Genomic DNA, 20,393 nt, shown 5'->3' on the forward strand with positions numbered 1-20,393 from the left:
GAGATTATTTAAACATAATCACATCCCCTGCATGAATTAATGCTCCTTGTTCAAACTGTGTATTTTTTTTCCTTAATATAGCAACCATGATTTATCTTCCTATCAATGTGCAACAGTAAGGTCAGGGTGAGAGTTTACAATATTCTTGTCAAACACAAAAATATCCTAATAACACAAAATAAACTGTTGTAATGTATTAACATGAGCATATGCATAAAAGGAGAAAAATTACTGTTACACTAACTTCTGAAACGTAAGTATGCTCACTTTGAATAACGGGAGCTTTAGCTAGCAAACACAGAGAAACCACTTTCCATATTTCTATTCCAAAAATAACCACATAAAGTAATTGCATGTAAATCAAATTTTTGATGGATTTCACATAAAACAGTGACAATCTGAATATGAAATTCCGGGAACAGAAACTCAATTGTGCACAATCTAAAAGGTATAAATCTGGCTACACTGAAGCCAGTGGGACATTTTACTACTAGCTTTGTGAGACAGAGGTATCGAGATTTCACTCATGGGCTCTATGAGCTTCTGATTTCTTCTTGTTTCTGTTATTTTTTTAAATTTAAAAGGTAACATTGAAAACTCTTTCCGCAATTACTATGTTTTCTAAGGGGTAAGACAAAAAGAAAAAGACAAAAGAAGGAAAGCTGATCATTTCCTTGAACACCTTCTTTTGACTTCTTAGTTTCCTGGATGTTACCCAAATCTGATGTTTTTCTGCTTTCGATTCTCTAACCTTATATAGCAGGTGAGAAATTCCCAGAAGGATTGGACTGAGAGGTTTCTGGCCACTCTCATTAACACCGCCTGGTGCCGTGCCTGCTGTGGGTTTTGTGGCTGCAGAAAGGCTGTACCACAGAGCAGCCTCCTGCCTCCTCACCCCCACGGCTGCACCCAGCCTCTGGATGTACAAGCAGTACAAGTTAGCTAAGAGATGATGTCTGTACCTAGCTCCTCCTCTGGCGTCCCTGGAAAACTGAAGCCCGACTTGAGCAGATCGCCACCCTCTTCTTCTGAAAAGACAGAAACAAAGTAGCTATTAAATAACTCTGATATTTTTGTATATCCAGACATAAACTTTCTACTAGTTTTTAAATCCAATCAGTGATACCTATTACCATTCAGTATGTCTGATACTGTGAAGCTGTTGAGGTGCTATTATTACCTACAGTATCTATTCTTCTTTGCCAGTTGTTCTAGTGTTCTTCTATTTTTTTTTTTTTAATTTTTGCCATACGTTTTCACATCACTAGTGTCATAATATTCATAAATGCCTTTTTTTTAACATCTTTTACATTGTTCTTTTCAGCTTTGCTTAGTCACATTGAATTCTACTGCCTTTTAGCCTTAACGTATTTATTCCACAAAGAATCATTATTGTCAGTCCTCCAGTTGTACCTTTAGCGCTTCCCAACTCTGATGGTAATAATGCCACTTATGATTCTCAGGCCACTTTCTTTACCTTTTATTCACAACCATTTCAATTCAGCAATTCTGAACTCTGATAATGCTGTGATGGTGACTTTCTCCTATCAATAACATTTATTTTTGTGCCAGAGAAAACTTCTGTAATTCTGGAAAAGTACTTAAGCTCAGATGATGTGTCTATGCTGTACGAATGCAGTGAGGTACGCAGGAACCTGCTGAATGGCCTGAGTGCAGCTCTGAGCTACCCTGCCTATATTGCTTTCAGAATTGCAGCTTGTTGCCTCTGCACTGCGCCCTTGTCGTGCTGGCATACAAATTAATTTGGACCTGGCATCTAGCTGAGATATTTCTAACACGGAGCTGCATATGGAAAATTGGGTCAGTAACACTTCCTTAAGGTACAAGATTGGCTTGAGAATACATAGATTGGGATACAAAATATCACAGTAATGTTTCATGTAAATACACAATACTATCTTTTAATTTTTTTAAAATGTTTTTGCCCTATTATCCATATTTGCCGGTGTCTCAGCTGAGTGGAAGTTGTTTGAGTATATACAGCCTTCCACTGTGCTCTTTCTTATCATCTATGTGCGTTACAAGCACAGACACTTCAAAAGACCAGCAAAAGAATGGAGTACTCCATAGCCTCTCACTATACGTTCAACCAGCAATTCTTCAGAGAAAGACAAAATCAGGTATTGCAGACCATGTTTCTGTAGCGCACGACTGAGGACTGATGACTTCTAAATAACTCACATCAGTTCATGTTCCTCATATCCTCAGGGAGACATTCCCATAAGTTTGAATCAACTCAGACTTTTCTTAAGAGTACCTCAATCTCTGTATCAGACAAGATGTTTTTTGTGGTTCAGCTTACAACAGACGCAATGTTTTGCCTGTTTCAATGCTCCATTTAACAAATACATGCATTTTGTATATGTCTTGGTCCTGGTTGCACTTTTTATTTGTACTATGATTTTTTTCCCAATTATTTCACAGCAAGCAAAATGAGTGACTATCCTCATGTGGGTACCCTCAACCAATTGTTCCTGGTTTTGACAATTCGCGAGGTTGAGAATATAAAATTGATAACAATAGGTACTATAGCACAGATACTGCATGGAAAATAAGTCCCGAGGATGTTAAGAATGTTGGATAAGCTGAGCTGTCAAATAAACATCTTGTTTATAAACTCAATAGTTAAATAAACTCAGTCTGCTAAAATACAGCCTACTAGAGATCTCGTTAAGTGACGGATAAAAAGTCATACACAATTTAAAAAATGACTGGCATATGAATTTAAATTAAATTTCATTTGGAGAGGTAATGGACAACTCTAATTAAATAAAAGCACAAATTAAGCAGTTTCCATGGAGACTTTGCTCACATGATCTGCCTATATTGTATAACTCATATGCCTGTCCTCTAATTTGGCTGCACAGGAGTAACGAATCAAATGAAAGTTATAACAAAAATATTCTGAAGGATCCTTTACATTCATGTAAGTAACTAGGAGATGTTACTGTTAACTTTACAATAAAGAAGTTTTACATTGAAACGGTAGTTTTGTATTTTTGAAAAAGAAGCTATTAATTTATTCCAAAGTTATATCATGTACATATGTTCAGAAACACTTACAGAATGATCCAAAGAAAATAAAATGCAGAACATTATTTCTCTCTTGCAAGAAGTCAGCATTATTCTCACAAACTCTGCCCAAAACTAGACTAAAACTTTAGGGGTAGGCTAAACTAGACTAAACGTTTATGGGTTTGGAGTGTCTGAGAATAAAAGAAGAAAATAAATTTCCTTTTCAAAATGAAAGGGAAAGGTCATGCAATGGGATCCATAAGTCAGATTCTGACTTTGCCGTTAAGAATTCCTGTGCAAATTTGGACAATTCAGTTAATCTCTTTCTGCCTCAATTATCTAGGAGAATTAGGATTAGAATTCATTTCTTTCTTGTAGCTATCCTATATGAATACATTTGTTAGTGTCAGTGAGCCTGTTGTCTAGAAGAGCCTACAGAGAGCACAGAAAAGTTAGACTTTCCATCCTGCAAAAAAGCTGTATTCTGTTTTGAATAGGGTCAATTGCAAATGTTTCAAAGGAACTTAGAATTCCTTTGTGATTCCCTTAGGTTTATTAATCTGCATGAGGAATATGAGTAGCTCTTAGTGATGAGTTTACTTCCTAAGCATGAAGAATTCTTATTTCTTTATATTTTGTGACTATACCTATTCACATCTCTAAGACATTGTTTAGACTGTCTTTTCAAAAGGCTACTGTCAGTTCCTTCAGCCCTTGAAGAGATTCAATTTTTGTATTCTGCACTTATGAAGCATAAATTAATCTAAAGTCTCAGTGACTCTTGCAGTATTACAAAGACAACCTTTGTGTGAGGTTGGACTGTATTTCAAAGTCATATTATTCCTTCAGCAACAGACATACATGGTCTTTGTTTATTCAGTTTACATTTCTCCTAGAAATGACTGTTTTTATTATTGACCATAGAAATGAAAAGCATATCCTTCATTCATGAGGACAGCAGCAACCTTCATATCTCATGGTAACGAAGTCAGGCAGATTATCACAGAATTCTCATGCATGCTGAAATTCAAGTGTCATAAAATGTGTGCATTCATTTTATGTATGTCATTCACCTCCTCTATCTCATAGGTCCATAGCATTTCAGCTTGCCCTTTGCTCAAGGTGGGTGTACTGGTAGCATAGTTCCCCACCAGTGGACACCGAGGAAAATGGTAGTCTTAGCATGGAATGTTTTGATGGGGAATGAATTGCAAGCAAAGATGAGATTACAAAAATAGGATGACTTACAATTTAAGGTTTTAAACAATGTACAGAACACACAGTCCACAGACAAGGGACACAATTACTAGTTAAAATCCCTTCTCAATATACAAACTACTGCATCACAGACTGGTCTAAACAGAAAGCAAAAACGTGCCTCTGAAACTGAAACTAAAAAATAGTGGGAGAAGTCTTCGCTCTCAACGGGGCTCAAAATCGTGACAAAAAATGATGGGTTTTAAAAGTGCAGAGATGTCTGCTTCTGTGAAAGCTGAATGTATAGTAAAATGATGCTGTGATCTACATAAGTAGGAGAGCACAGACTGTCATTTACATCTAGTATCTCATTTTCTTTTTTTAAAAATGTGATGGATCTGTCATGCATTCCAGTGCAACACTGCACAGACAACACTCAGGACTGTGATAGGAACATTTCACAGCTGAAGTTCTCCAGGCTTAAGCTTGGAAATGTCAGGAGACATTGCTGAGCTGGAACCAGCTTGACAGATCAAGATGGCTCATTCAACCCTGAGGCTACTACATGTACAGTGGGAAATGACATGGGCCAGCACCCGAGATCGAGCTGGCATGGCACAGCTTTTGTCCTCAGAACAGGCTGGATGTTTGTCAGGAGTGCGCCCCGGCTTGTGCTGTTCCTTACCCTGCTAAGGAGACATTACCTAGGGAAGCACTGCTTGGCATGGGCCAAATCTGGACAAGGGCGTGCACTGTGGTAGGGATGATTGCTCCCATTGCTCAGGCGTGTGGTGCATTCCTGATGAGTTACAAGTACAGAGGGAGCCTTAGCTTCTTCTACTCAGTTTTCTGTGTCTAGAGAATAGGTTACACTCCAACGTAAATTCAAAATAAAACTGCTTAAGGCCACAAAATTACATCCATATAAAACTTGGGTAAAGGAAACGCAGCTAATCTCTTGGGGGTCAATTTTGAATTGTGCCTGAGCTGCACTCTGGACTGTGGGTCAGTAGGCTGTTACTTTCTGTTCTGGGTCAGGGAAGTGATGTTTCTGTAGGAGCTAATGGACACACGCTCTCTTCTATCCTGTTCCCGTCTGCCCATTGTCTAAGTGAGCATTTTGACAGTCACTGCACAGAAATCATCTGATATCGCTGCTTTTCCTCAGTTCGATAATCACATTACCCATCCTTCAAATTTTATCATCCCAGTTTGAGCCTCTCGATCTACTCTCTGAGCCTGACCTATCAGCATAAATTTTGTTTCTTCACCTGCAAAGTCTTGCACCAAGATATGCCTCTATGTTGGCCCTCATTTTTTATGCATTCATTCTGCCCTTAATAACCAGGCATGCTGTTTCCATCTCCTAATTGTACTTCTTCCATAACCTATCCATCCACAAAATAGGCCCCAGTCTCAGTGGACTTGTTGCTCACATGCTGTAAAAGGCTCACATCAGCAAGACTTATAATCAATTAACTGCCTTCTCCATCACAATATGAGAGTAAGACTGAACTACAACTGATATTGAACTTCTCAGTTCATTGGATTTTAATTTATTTATTATTGGCCTGTTCTGGACCTCCCACCGATTTTTTTCTATGTGTGCTTTTCTTTCAGCCTGTAAGCTCCCTATGGTAGCCGTTCTTTTAGTTCTGTCTTACATAGCACCTGGCATATTAACTCTGACAACAGATGAAAGAAAACACAGGCCCTAAAATCTCTGGATTAAACAGCAGGTGCAACTTCATTTGATCACATAATTACAAAGCATAAAATGTGTCCAGGGTATGAATACAGGACTCTCACCATATCGCTCCATCATCTGAGAAAACGAAATCGCCTCTTCTAGACTAGAGATACTTAGAGATCTAGAAGAGATATCTCCTGTACCTCAAAGTCCACTAGCCTGCTATCCAATTAAAGCATTTCTTGCAGGTGGCCTTTGACCCTAGCCAAAGATATCTCCAGTCCGCTACAGGGTATGTATCACTGAGAACTGTCATTAGGCTGATCCTGACCTGAGGGAAATGACCAAATGCATGCACCCCTGGGTACCATTATGGACCCCTCACCCCCCCAGTAGACAGCTGGTTGACTTGGTTTGGACTTTCCCCAAGTGGCCAAAATCACTTGTAGCAAACCTATTCCTTTTCTCACCCGATCTCCAAGAGGTTACATCCAATCAATATTACAACATCTATATAGTAAATTAGGCATGGGGGAGGCCCATTCCCTGGTCCTGAGGCCAAGTGACATGGTCTAGCCATGTCTTCCAGAACAGGCTGGCTCCATCCAAACTGTTATTGGCAACGGTCCCTTGCCTGTGCTAACTCCCTGTCAGGCCTGGGAATTATTGGGGACAGTGAAAATTAGTTGGCCAAGCTTAAAACTAAGACAGGGACCTCTCTAACCAACATTATAAATAATCAGATTCCTATTTGTTGGGCCTTTGTCCTGGCACTTTTTAATTTACTACTACAGATGTAGCCCAGGTGGCAGTATTGACAAATACAATATTCTTGTGCATTGTTTTGATAGCATGCTGGTAAGCAACAAATACATAGAAGCACAGCAGGGCTGGGTAAATTCTGATTGAAGTAAAAATTAAAGATGATAGTAGGAGATTTAAGGTTATTGAGGCTTCCTTTGCAAGAGGCCTGTGTGAAAAGTATTAACAGTAAGTCATTGTTTAATCAAGTTGCTTTTGTTTTTCTCATTATGCCCTCGCTTTTTTTGTTCTTATTTCTTCTCTCACACACACATAAAAGTGTTCCTGATGGATTCGGCAAAGATCTGTTGATCCCAATATGCTGACTTCAGCACTGACCCAAAGTGGATGCTGCTGGAAACAGGGCAAATATGTAGATTGCCTAGAATACCTTTCCAGCTTCCCACAATCAGCACTTAAGGGACTTCCTGAGATGGAATTTTAATCTAGAACATAGTTTTTAATAGCCACCAATGGATCTATCCTCTATGGATTCATCTAATCTTCTCTGAGCCCATTTATACTGATAGCCTCTACCGCATCCTGTGCCAATGCACCTCACAATTTAATTATGCTTTATTTGAAAAAGAATTTCCTTTTTGTTTGTTTATCAGGATGCCTGATAATTTAATTAGGTGCCCCTAGTTCTTTGGTTGTGAAAAATAATGAATCATCGATCCCTATTCACTATGTCTATATCATTTATAATTGTGTAGACATCTACCATATCCCTGCCTCAGTCCTCTCTTTTCCAAACCAAGGAATCAGTCTCTTCAGTATTTTATTATGGCAAAGCCATTCTAAATCTTTCATCATACTTCTCACTCTTCTCTGTACATTTTTGTTACTCTGCTATGCCATTTTCAGACACAGCAGCCAGAAATTCAAATGGCTTTACAGTATGGGTTTTTCCAGTGGCACGATGCAGTTCTCTGTTTTTTTTTTTTTCTCTTTTTTTTTAATATTTTTATCTGCCCATTTCATAACTCAGAGAATTCATTATTCATACTAAGTTGTGCCCAAGAGAGACAACTTGTTTGGCTTTCCAAACACAAACACATTTCTCCTATATATTACTCTAATAAATATTGAAGAAGCCCAGCATTTTACTTAGCTCAGGTTAATACCAAGACTGCTAAAATCAAACAATCACTCTCCCCCCTTCAGAAGATGTGGAATTCCTGGTCTCTTGCTTTCCTCCAGCCTGTCCACTTTTATATAGCACAGCTCCAGATAGCAGGACTGTGAAACCAGGCTTCGGCTATCAGAGAGAGTAGGCAGGCACACAGCCTATTAAATCAAGGAGAGGAAGCTGGCTGCGTCCCTCAGGTCCTATCTTGGAAAAAGCATAAAATGAAATATATTGCAGGGGATCACAGAAGCTGTCAGGGGTCATCTCGGTCTTGGCAGCACCAACTCCTGCCTCCCAGCTTTTGGCAGTGGAAAATCATCCACAAAACACGGGTTGCCTTAGCGATATTGTGGTGATCACCCATGAAAGGCTTTGGTTCCCCACAGCAGCCTTTTCTGAGCCAGCCAGGGTCATTTCGCTCCTTGGAAGCCTTTCTGAGCTGCCTTATCCCTTTTACCCCAGAGATCTGCAAGTTCCTTTTCCCTACTCCAAGCAATAAATCCAAAAAGGTGTTGGATAATGCTGTGGAGTGTTAAAGCAGATTCACTTTTCAGTCATTCTAGAATTTAAATGACTAATTCAGTTTAATAACTCTATCTCTCCTTATCAAAATTAACAAATGACTGCAAGCAAAAAGAGTGAGCCAGTGATAATACATTGTGTTCAGACACGGCTCCGTGTGATCGTGCACTTCAAACAGCCTAGGAAATTCCTAAAAACCCTTCATTCCTCAATTTTTCACTGCTGAATGACTGTGTCAAGCTCCTGAATGAGCCATTTACCTTTTATTGCTTTTCAGGATCTGTGAGAGGAATCCCAAATCTTCTATATTAAAAAGTGGGAATATTAAAGAATATATTAGCTAATTATTGTGAATAATGACCCTTATTCTGTGAACCCAAGACTTCTGGATACCCCAGAAAAACCTTTAGCTCTTCCCTCCTACAGCTCTTCAGAATCCATCCTTTTTCCTCCCGCCAGGTAAAATGCAACAACTGCCTTTTGTATGCATTCATCTTCCACCTGCTGTGACAGCTCTTGAAAGGACTTGCAGCTGCTTCCACAGTGGACGCCTGAGGAGGTCCAAGAAGTCTATCTTGGGCCTTGGCAGAGAGTAAATAGAAAATGCAGGTCAGGAACGCAGTTAGAGTGATTTTGCACAGCTGCAAAGGCTTAACTGTGGTGTCACAGAAGTAAAATGCTTACTGAGTCTATTAAAATACCTGAAGAAATTGTATGAAAACATAGTTAAAAGAGGCCAAAGCGAGGAAGAATGCCAGGACAAAGTTCAGTAGTGAGAGAGGAGTACACAAGTCAGAAGACTTCGCTTACTCCTCTCTGGGAAATACACAAAAAACATCCCTGGTTTGTGAAGAGAAAACACAGGATCTTTGTCTTACTGGATGGTGTAGATATTTAATGATCTTCTTTCTATTTGCTGCATATGCATCGAAAATGGAACAGACATTTAGAAAAAATAAACTGTAGATACAATTAGCCTTTTCAATATATTTCAAATGCACTTTGAGGAAAAGTATTGAAGACTGTCGTTAAAAATGAATGAGATCTCTAATGCTAAACCATACTTGACAGAACACAGGTTTTGTAACCTTTCCATTTGCAGGTTAAAACTAGATATGCTCACACTATATTTTCTTTACTGTTTGGTAAAAACCATAACCACATCTACAACAATTACTAGCGGGTCATGGCATTCTGTTTTTACAGCTTTGTTTTATGGTAGGGCAAAAGGTCTGAGTGCTGTCCCCGTCTTTCAAATGCTCAATAAGTAAGATCTTTTAACACTGGAGAACAACTGCATTTGTTACACTGATCTGGGATATATGATGAGTCATAGTGGTCACTGCTTTACCAAGGTAGGAGGAGACATTTAGCATGAAAAACCTTTGACCCCGCTGGGATGTGAGGGCAAAGTCAGCAGTTCCACTGAAAACTGAAATTAGCTATTATGAGCTGCAGCCGTGAAAACCCTCAATAAGGCCTTTTCACATTAGATGATGAAGCTTTATATTACCAGAGACGGGATGCGTATGGGTTTTTTTGTATGTGAAAGGCTGAAAGGAGAGCAGAGGGGGACTCAAATATATTAATTCCTACACAAGCCAATTTTGGTGAGGATTTCTGTGAACACTTAAATGCTGGTGTGGTATGACTGACAGCGGATTTTATTTTATTTAGTAAATATGATTACATAAAATATAATACGTAGCTTCCTTTTGGCAATCTAAGCAGATATGGAATGCCAGTACCTTTTAAATGAGCCATTTTCCCCTCTCAAAAATAGCAATAGCCAAAATAAGGTTTCTTCGTAGAAAGAATCACGGGTCTGGAGCAGCAGTAGCAGGCAAAGACTCACGGAACAGGATGCCTCATTTCTTTGTCCTGTATTATTCCTACTGAAGTTATGCTCAGCGGTTCAGATCCATCCCTGAGCCTTAATGTATTTTCCAGTGATTGGTCATTAGTTCCCACACACACATCCCCCCCATGCACTTGCAATGCAAGTCTTGCTCTCTCAGCTGCTTCCTTTCATCTTTCTCATCTTTAACCGGTTCCCTTGTCCCATATCCCTCTTTTTTCCATCTCCTTCAGAGATCCGCTTTATTTTTTTCTTCTTTTTCCTTTTAACCCTCCCCCACCAGTCTTTCCTTTCTTTTCTTCCTCCTCTTCTTCCTATCTCAGCCATAATACTACTGAGGTGCAAGTAATATGTCACAGGTTAAAGCTCACCTGAAGATTTTTTGCATGCCTATGTACTCCCAACTATATGCTCTACTGAGTTATTTATACCACAAGGTCTTTAATGAAGGACTGCAAGTAATTAGAAACAGCAAAGAAACTGTTTTCCCTTCCCATAGCAATTTTCAACTACAAATTAAAACCTCTCAACTTAAAATTAACTTAAAATTAATGGAATTTTTAAGTGAGAGTCTAAAATGAAAGAAATGCTACATTTTCAACATAATTCCATACAGTTTTGACCTTTTTCACAAGTTAAAAGAGAAGCAATACATGTTCAAGCTGGAAAAATGAAGCTTCTAAAAATGTCAAAATGGTGTGCTTCAACAATTGAAAATCTCTTTTTTTTTCCCCACATTTTTACTTAAAGAAGAAATTTGTTTGGAACTGACCCATAAACAGTTTCAGCTTCAGGAAGGTTGTGCTTTACAAAGAAAAGGCTTCTGCCAGCTACCTCACCACAGAGAGCTTTCTCACTAATGCATTTGTTTAGCACTCTGCACTGTGGGTGCAACCCTCCCCGGGTCCTCTCTGGTTGCTCTAGAAACGGTGTAATATATAGCACGTATTTCTGTGATTGCTTAGGATACACAGACACACTGACATGTTACGTTTTAAAACCAATTACACCGGGGCTGAGGTGGACCTTTCTGTTTGTTGGTTATGACATTTGACTACAACCTGTGCAGCTGCTGGGTTATTTGGACTTTCCCTATGACACAAACAGAAATGAAGGTGAAGGAGAATCAATTCTATGTGTGGCCAGTGAAATTGGAAAGCAAAATGATAAAATTTGTATTGCGGGGTGGGCAGAATCAATATTCAGGATGTTGCAAAAAGGTGTGCAGATGCTCAGCCAGTTCCTAATCCTGAAGTTCACTGGATTGATCTCACCAAAAGAGATGAATTTTTCATTTCATTTCCCAAGCATAGGCTTTTCACTGAAGCACCTTGGAGCCTGGGCACCCTGGTCTTCTACTGTTAATGAAGAGGAGTGGGCAGCTCTGGACTGATCACTATCCAGCCCACCTCTCCAGGGACTAAGGAGAGTGCTGGGTGGCTGGGGTCTTCGCCGCCATTCCTCAGCTGACGGCTTAAAGCATAATGACATTAGGCCAGATTGTCGTGATTAGTTAAAAAGGAATTGGGAAACTGAACACAAATATTTGCTCTCTCAGCATAGATGCTATTTGTTCAGGTCACCTCCCTATCTGCATTTATGTTTGTAGCTGCTACACTGGGCGGGGGGCGACCTAAATTTCTTCCACATTTAGATGTTGTTAATCCTACTTAAGCTACACAAGTAAAATAGTTTCCAGACCTTGTTCACTAGAAGAAGTTCTCATTGAGGTCTGTACGTGGGCAATTCCCTGTACCCATGCAGAGCCAAAGTCACTGATATTATGCACATGGGCTCTTTCAACTCCTGCATCTGCAATACACTAAAGGTACTTTGGCCAGATGTGAGCCCGGCCTTTTCCTGCCCTGGCAACTGTGCATGGTCAGGAATACATCCAGCTTGTTCTTTGGAGGAACTCACACAGCTGACAAATTCAACAAAAACCTGTTTAATAATAACAGCTTAGATACCTGATCAAATTTTGATGGTTTAATGTGCTTAAGCATATGAGCTCTGCTGGTGTAACTATCCATCTGCCTGTAAGGTAAGTCAAATTAGTTAAGCCATAGCCTGTGGGGGAAAGTACCTGGAATTAGCTTGTATTTGCTAATAGTATAACGGTGTAAACAAGTTCAGTTACCAAGGCTCAGCAGACACATGGTCACTTGCTAAGCTACAGCAACGCAATGGTGTGGCAGGGCCCTCAGTTTGGTCTGGTAATCATGGACACAAAATAGACAGGGAACTAACACATCACTGAATTTACAGTTACATTTTGGGCAGTATCATTACCTTGAACACAGTATCTTTCAATTGCAATCTGTTTTTTGCACAATCTTACTTTAATAACTGTTTAGGACATCCATAAACATTTGCTGTTTGCTGGGATGTTATAGTCATGCAGTATTTCAGCCACAGCTGCATTTAAAGGACTCCTTTTCAGGGGAAGAGGGAGAAAGGGTTGTATAAGAGTCTTCAAGCTCACATTACAAATGGAAAACAAATGATTACTGTTGGGCTCATTTTGCTTCTCCATATCTTTGTTTATTCAAAGCCATAAATAGGGCCACCAGAAAGGTCAGGGAGCTGCAAATGGAATATTGAGATTTTCATTTCTGATGCACTGCTCAAATCAAGCCCAGGCTGGTAGTGACAAACTCATTGGCTGGAAATGAATTAGTGAATGCTGTCAATTCCCACAGGAGAGGTGTCCATCACTACAAAAATTTCACCTCTCTTTTGTTGTTTCAGAATCGAAGGGCAAGGGGAATAAGATAACCTGTCAGCTCCTCAGGTTCTCACCCCATCAGAGTCAAGTCACATCAGCAAGACAGTACTGGGAATCTTGCCTCCATATACCCATTATTCACCCATGTAATTGGATATGGTTCCTAGGCTGTCACTCTGATATCTCTTAGGGACATTTGTGAGTGGTTCAGAATGCAAAGCTGATTTTGTTCTATAGAAATCCATGAGTAAGGCCTCCACATTTTTAGCAATTTGGTCTCCCAGTAATGAGATTTAAAACGAGTTTAAATCAGTGCTTAATTTCTGCTCTTTCAGGACAATGGCAGTGATTAGTAGTAATGTTTGACTTCCAGTTCCATTTTTTTATGCAGCTGTAATGCCGTCTGCATTTGACTGTTGCTTTAATGGTTACTAATGACTTTATTTTGAAAGTAGTACAACTTTTTGTATTCTTTCTCTGGACTCTGAGCAAAGAGCTAATTATGCAGTCTGTTCATACAAGACCTTCAATTGGTTAAACTTTATTTTGAGTCAGACCAAAGGAAAATGGCAAAGGCACTGAAAACACAGCGTGTATTTACACATGGCAGGAAGAACATGACTATGTGAAAGCGGCAGCTAATACTAAATACAGCACAAAGATGTCACCCTGATAAGCAGCATATATCAATGCCTTTCCAGCCATCCGTTTCTAGCATTGAAAGCATTTAATGAGTTACAGTTGACTGCTGCACCCTCAGTTCTTATATGTTGAATCATCTCCCACAGGACATCAGTGCGGATGATCACCTGTCGGAGCACTGATGGCTATGCTCTGTGCTCTACACACAACTGCAGTTTTGTATTCAAAACATAACTTCTGAGCATCCCAGCTTCTTGGATTTCCTGAGGAATTTTTACATTACTTAATCCTTGATGGATAAATAAAGCTAGGTTTTTTTGTTCTTGTGTTCCCCCCCTACCAATCTTAGAAAATATCAACTCATTGAGACCTAAATTTTTTTGTAGGAATGTATCAATTTCGCTGAAGGCTTCCTCTTCCAGTCAAAGAGAGAAGGAAATCTGCCTTAGAAGAACTTGCTAATTTTGACATTGATTCAGCCTAGGAGAAGCAGCTGTCAGCTGTTACTTTATCTGGGTCAAGTTTGGGGTTAGAAAGCAAGTCCCTCACACTCTGATCAAGCGCTTAAAGTATCTCGATGATCTAGCCTTGATCTTTCCAAGTTTGTTCTGTTGGAACTATTTAAATTAATTTAAATGAGTAAATATTTGTTAAGACAGAGGGAGGCTGATTCAGCACGCCAAAAGTCAAGTAATGTCAAGTAAAGTACAAAAAGCAGAAGAATGTGTTTGGGTTTCTCATACTGCCACCATTGGCCACACCCCTCTTCAGCTTTTCATTAAAAAAAGAAAAAACGAAAAAAAAAAAAAGATGAAATGTTTCAGTTTCTTCTGGGTCTGGCTGAGATGGAGCTAACTTTCTTCATGCCAGTCCCTGTGGTGCTGTGCTTTGCCTTCGTGGCTAAAACAGCGTCGATGACGTGCCAGTGTGGTGGCTACAGCTGAGCAGTGCTCGCACAGCCTCCAGGCTTTCTCTCCCCACTCCCTCCATGGAAGGGGACGCAGCCCCCACGGCTGACCCAAACTGACCAAAGGGATATTCCATACTATATGATGTCCTGCTCAGCAATAAAAGCTCAGGGAAAGATGGAGGAAGGAGGGATGTTTGTGGTTATGGCATTGGCCTTCTCAAACAAAATTTACGGGCATCGAGTCCCTGCTTTCCAGGGAGTGTCTAGACATCTGCCTGCCAATGGGAAGCAGTGAATGAATTCCTCTTTTTTTCTTTGCTTGCACATGCAGCTCTTGCTTTCTCTATGAAACTGCCATTGTCTTGATCCATGAGTCTTCTCACCTTCCTTCTATTTCCTTCCCACGCCGCGGGAGAGGGGAGTGAGCAAGCAGCTGTGTGGGTGTTTGGCTGCTGGCTGGGGTCAACCCGCCACACAGTTTTGTTGCAGTTCTGAGAACTTGCAGTCCTGAAGATTCCTGTGATAGTGAAAAACTGTTTTCTGTTCAGTTCAGTACAAAGCAAATGTTCAATCCTCCAAATAAGACCAGTACCCGTTTGCATATCCTCCGCACTTATTTTGCATTACCATCATTTGCACCACCCAAATGCACAAATATGAGGATATTATTTTACAGCCCATTCCATAAAATGCGGGGAGAAGAGGTCTTTCCTCCAAGGACTTTTATTTGGAGTTTTAAAGTTTATGGGTAAAAGGAGAATTACTCGTGACTAAAACTTTCCACCTTTTAAAGAAATGGAACCGAACATATGGAATGCTTTCTCAGAAAGACACTAAATATTATACTCAAATTCACTTTCCTGCCCCCCTGCCCCGAAGTTTACTGCACCATATAGGTAGTGAAGGCAGGGCCTCCTATGCCATTAAGATAATTTCTGTAGTTTTCCGTCTCCCACATGCTGATTAACCGCCATCTTCAAGCCCTCTGTTCTCACATACACACTTGCTCGATATCATATGCCTTTCTATTAAGAATGATTACAGTATGTATAACTTTAATCTGGTTAGAAATCAAGAGCTGCTAAGCAATAGCAACTCAGGCTTTAGCCACCAAGAATATACACAGGGTCCTGGCAAGACCTTCACTGAAGCCTCAATAGCAGCAGCTCTGCTGCCATCAGTGCTGGAGCTAACTACATCAAGTAATCTGCAGAACTAATAACGGAAATCACACTTGATGGCAATATAAATATGTCCATGGATAATGTTGTCCAGGACAGCATGATGAGGCTTGCTTTGCCATTCTCTGAGTTATGATACTGGTGTTCTGGACACATTGAACCAGCCCCAGGCAGACCCAGGAGCCTCTAAAACATCCCTAGTTGATTTTGTTTGGTTTCTCACTTAGCAACATTTCTCTTCTTCTCAAAACTCCAATTAGAAGTTATAAATAATGAGCAAAACTCCATTAAAAAACTCCCAAACACAGAACTAACATGGTATCTGTAAAATCGCTGCTCAGTCTGTGTGTTGTTGTCATCTCTCCTGTTATTTGCTCATTTTGGGATTATGGATTTGTCATGGTTTAACCCCAGCCAGCAACTAAGCACCACACAGCTGCTCACTCACTCCCCCTGCAGTGGGATGGGGGAGAGAACCAGAAAAGTGAAAAAACTCATGGGTTGAGATAAAGACAGTTTAATAGGGAAAGCAAAAGCTATGCACACAAGAAAAGCAAAACAAGGAATTCATTCACTACTCCCCATTGCCAGACAGGTGTTCAGCCATCTCCAGGAAAGCAGGGCTCCATCACATGTAATGGTTACCTGGGAAGACAAATGCCATCACTCTGAACGTCCCCCCATTCCTTCTTCTTCCCCCAGCTTTATATGCTGAGTGTGAAGTTATGTGGTATGGAATGGCCCTTTGGTCAGCTGGGGTCAGCTGTCCCAGCTGTGTCCCCTCCCAACTTCTTGTGCACCCCCAGCCTGCTCGCTGGTGGGGTGGGGTGGGAAGCAGAAAAAGCCTTGACTCTCTGTAAGCGCTGCTCAGCAATCACTAAAACATCCCTGTATTATCAACACTGTTTCCAGCACAAATCCAAACCATAGCCCCTTACTAGCTACTATGAAGAAAATTAACTCTATCCCAGCCCAAACCAGCACAGGATTATAAATGCTAGTCTTCTAAGGTTACAGCATCTCTGTATGCGTGCATTGACCAGCTCGTGGTTTCCTGATGCTGCAATGCTAGACTTAATACAAAAGTAATGAAAGAACTAATTAATACTAGACTTATTCTACTAGTATCTCCTAGTAGTATGATAGTATTAGTGTTTCTAATACTATGTAGAAGAATTATTAGTATTGAAAATAGTTCATGAAGAGAGCGCACCATCTGGGACAGCAAGGCCCTCAAATGAAAGTTAGGACAGCCTGATGTAGCCTGAAATGCTACAGCTATTGAATTCTTCATCCTGGTCTTTTTTTTAATGAAAAGTAATAACTTAAAGGATGACCAATAGCATTAGAAAAGTTAATAAAAACAACAAAGAAACAAACATTTGTGTGCCATAAGTAGGAAGATACCGATTTCTCCTGCATATATAATGACCCTATTCATGTAACTGGCAAGTAAATATTGTGACAACATACACATAAGACTGCTGGAAACAAACTCACTGTCCTACCATTAATAGTAAATAAATGAACATGTAAATGGAGTGGCAATGTAGGGCTGCACTGTCAATATGTATTGAATCCAAAAGCCGTCATTAATTGGCATACGTATTTATTTCCATTCACAGGAATCAGACTTCCCCTGGAGATGCATCTAAGACTAAACAGAACATGTGAAAGTATGAATAAAAGTAATTTCAATGTTTCAGTCTGTAGTTTATCAAAAGTACTGTAGATTTTTTACTTTGCTGTTTATATTATGTAGTATGTTATAAACTCTCTGAAGGAGTCTCTGGGACTCTTTCACAAGTAGCCACTAATGCTTCTCTTGGTTGTTTCTAGTCTTCTTGCCTTTCTTCTATCCATTTGACTATAATTAGGAGGACATGATACATCTATAGAAAGGAAAACATCTGGCTGAAAAATAAAACTTCCTTACATGATGATTCATTGGATTATCAGACATAAATTTTACAGGTATAGCGGTAGAAACCTACTGCCTGCTTGCCAGGTGCAAACTGGAAAAATCTCTAGCCAGCGTAATAAGCAGGAGCATCACATTTATAGCAGATTACCAAAACCCTTTCTGTCTGAAATATTTAAGACGTCCCACTGTAGGAGTATATGTATGACACTGTCACAGTCTCCCTGATCCTAAAAGCCTTTCCCACAACTACCAAAACTCCAAAACTTTTTCTTACCTTTCCCACAACTAGCCCAAACTTTTCTGGCCAAGAATATAATTCTCCTATTGTTGATAATTCACATTAAGAAATACATTTTGCTCAATCTTCTCCATTTCCCATGGCCATGAAGTAAAAAAATAGAGGGGTAACCTCTCAGAAGATCTTTCATCATCCTAATTACATGTCCGGCCTACTTTCATTGCTGGGATTTCACTGCATGTACGACTTCACTGACTTCCTTCTTAGATTTTTTTTAAAAAAACATGTATCATTTTTCTTATGGCTCCAGATTCTTCTTGGTGGTTCCTTTATGAAGTTAACTTTGCCTTCAATACGTGCCCACAACTCACCTCTACATGAAATAATAGGCCCTATAATAGTCTTGTATGTCTCAAGCTTGGCTTTTCTCAGTATTTCAAAGCTACCAATTATCTGCTGAGAAAAGCAACAGGCATTCTTACTTTGTACTTGAGCTGTGCCTTAATTAATTTCCTCATTAAACTGTAAGTAATTAACATTCCCTGGCATTTAAGCTGCATTTTTTACATCAGGGATTATTTATCTAAACATGTTCAAGATTTTCTCATCAGCTATCAACATTGCATTGTTTCTCCCCATTAATCTTACATCTGTTTCATCATTCTGAGTCTCCTATAACACGATGTACCAATATACCCCCAAATTCAGCACGTTTATTACAACAGTTGCTTATGCACATACCACTGGTGAGAAAAATGTTAATACCAGCAAAATTAAATGGAATATTATTTTGTCTGGATTTGTTGAAATGGAAGAAAGGCCAAAATTTGTTTGAAAAGTATTTAAAAACTATAGCATATGAGGTAAAAGACTGTTCATGAGCAGATGAAAAAGAAATAGTTCACACCAATCAAGCACTTGCCTAAAGCCAAGCCTTCATGGGAAAACGAAAAAGAAATCTTGCGAGCACCAATGCTGCTCAGAAGAATATCCAGCATTTTCTGGCTCCTGTTCACTGGAGTCAAGATGTTTTATGATGATGTTTTGATCCCAACAAAGCTTCACCAGAACTCAGCAGGGGAAACAAATTCATTTTCCCTTGGATCCCTCCCTCTGTTCTTTAGGAGCGTGGCTGCAGCACGGAGACACAGCCAGGCAGCATTTGCAGCTCTGAGACAGGCTAACCATGGGAACTGCCCAATTTGGTAGAATTCTTCTGGCTGAAAAATTTAAAATCTGGGGGCGTTTATGTTGAATTAGAATTAAATAGAATTTCAATATCCTTTATGAAGTGAATTTTAATCCCTAGGTCCATTTACAGCTTTTACTTGTCTAAAAAAATGTATTGTGTTGGAAAAAAAAATGGAAGAAAAAGTCCCTCCTAAAAAAAAAAAAAAAATGGCAGAGTTTTTCTGAAAGGAAACAGAAAAAAATATTCCTAGAAAAAGAAGGTGGAGAATAATGATGAATGCAAGTGAGAATGTCTTTTAAAAGGAACTGGTAGAAGTCTAAGAACCAAAGAAGCTTTAAACAGATATTAAGCAACAGAATCTGATGACTGATAACTCAGTGCTTGAGTGAGACATCTGTTTACGTCTTTCCTCCAGGTACTAATATCCCTGTACCTCAGAAGAATGCAGTGGTGTCCATCTCCTTCTCCACAGTCAAGAACTAAATGCAAATGGACAGTCAGGTATCTAGGATATGAAAGAAGTATGTGTAACTGAATCTAGTCTGATCTAAGGAACACAGGGTCTTATTTTTGTGTTCTGTTTCATTTATCCAGATGACTACTTAAAGATATTGGCCTTCCCCCTTAATTATTAAAAGTCTAACTGAAGACAATTGGAAAGACTTTCCAACTCAATAATCAGTTGAAAAACTGAAGGTAAAAAAGTAACTTTTTAAAAAAACTTGTAGAAGAGTGGGGGTTTTCCCCATTATTTTTAAGTTTCAGGTATCTTTTAGTATCAATATTCTACCTGGTATACAAAATAACACTTTTGGACAAAATGAACCTGTCGTTTTTTCAGTTTGCAGTGACTTCTGCTTGCTGAAGCAATGCGAATTTTGGTGGCTCTGTGTGGGTTACAAATTTGCAGTAGGTGGTGCTACCACCTGCTTTTTGTTTTTCTGCTTTTAATCATTAGCAATAAAAATAGAATTTACTTTACTACATGGCTGGAGTCCTGAGACTTCTGTCTTCAGATATGCCAACTGTCTTGTTTTGTCTAGGCAAAGCCAACTTTGTGAGAAAAACAAAACAAAACAAAACAAAGCCCAGAAGACAGCTTTTCAAAACTTAAAAATTTGCTTCAATTGTTTTCCAAGTAACTAAGTCAAAGGAAAAACAGACCACGGAGATAATATTCTGCATTAAAAATGACTCACCAGATAAATAATAGGTCTTTTCTATTGCTGCTTTCTTAGATCTCAGAGTATTTTTCACAGTATCCCTTAATCTGAGTCACTACCTATTTGGGGCCTATTTCTGCTATAACAAAATGTTTATGTCCAACTTCCCATCACTGTGC

General features: G+C 39.4%; 1 protein-coding gene across 1 annotated transcript in view; it reads right to left on the bottom strand.

Annotated features, from left to right (window-relative positions):
• Positions 1-20,393, bottom strand: part of DLGAP2 (DLG associated protein 2) — a gene marked incomplete at its 3' end in the record, with an annotated part of 398,367 nt that overhangs the window by 100,647 nt on the left and 277,327 nt on the right. The window contains exon 3 of the mRNA XM_082305420.1: positions 963-1,028. The remainder of the gene's footprint in view (positions 1-962; positions 1,029-20,393) is intronic.

This window comes from Platalea leucorodia, assembly GCF_965183815.1.
Source record: "Platalea leucorodia genome assembly, chromosome: 3".
NCBI classification, from domain to species: domain Eukaryota; kingdom Metazoa; phylum Chordata; class Aves; order Pelecaniformes; family Threskiornithidae; genus Platalea; species Platalea leucorodia.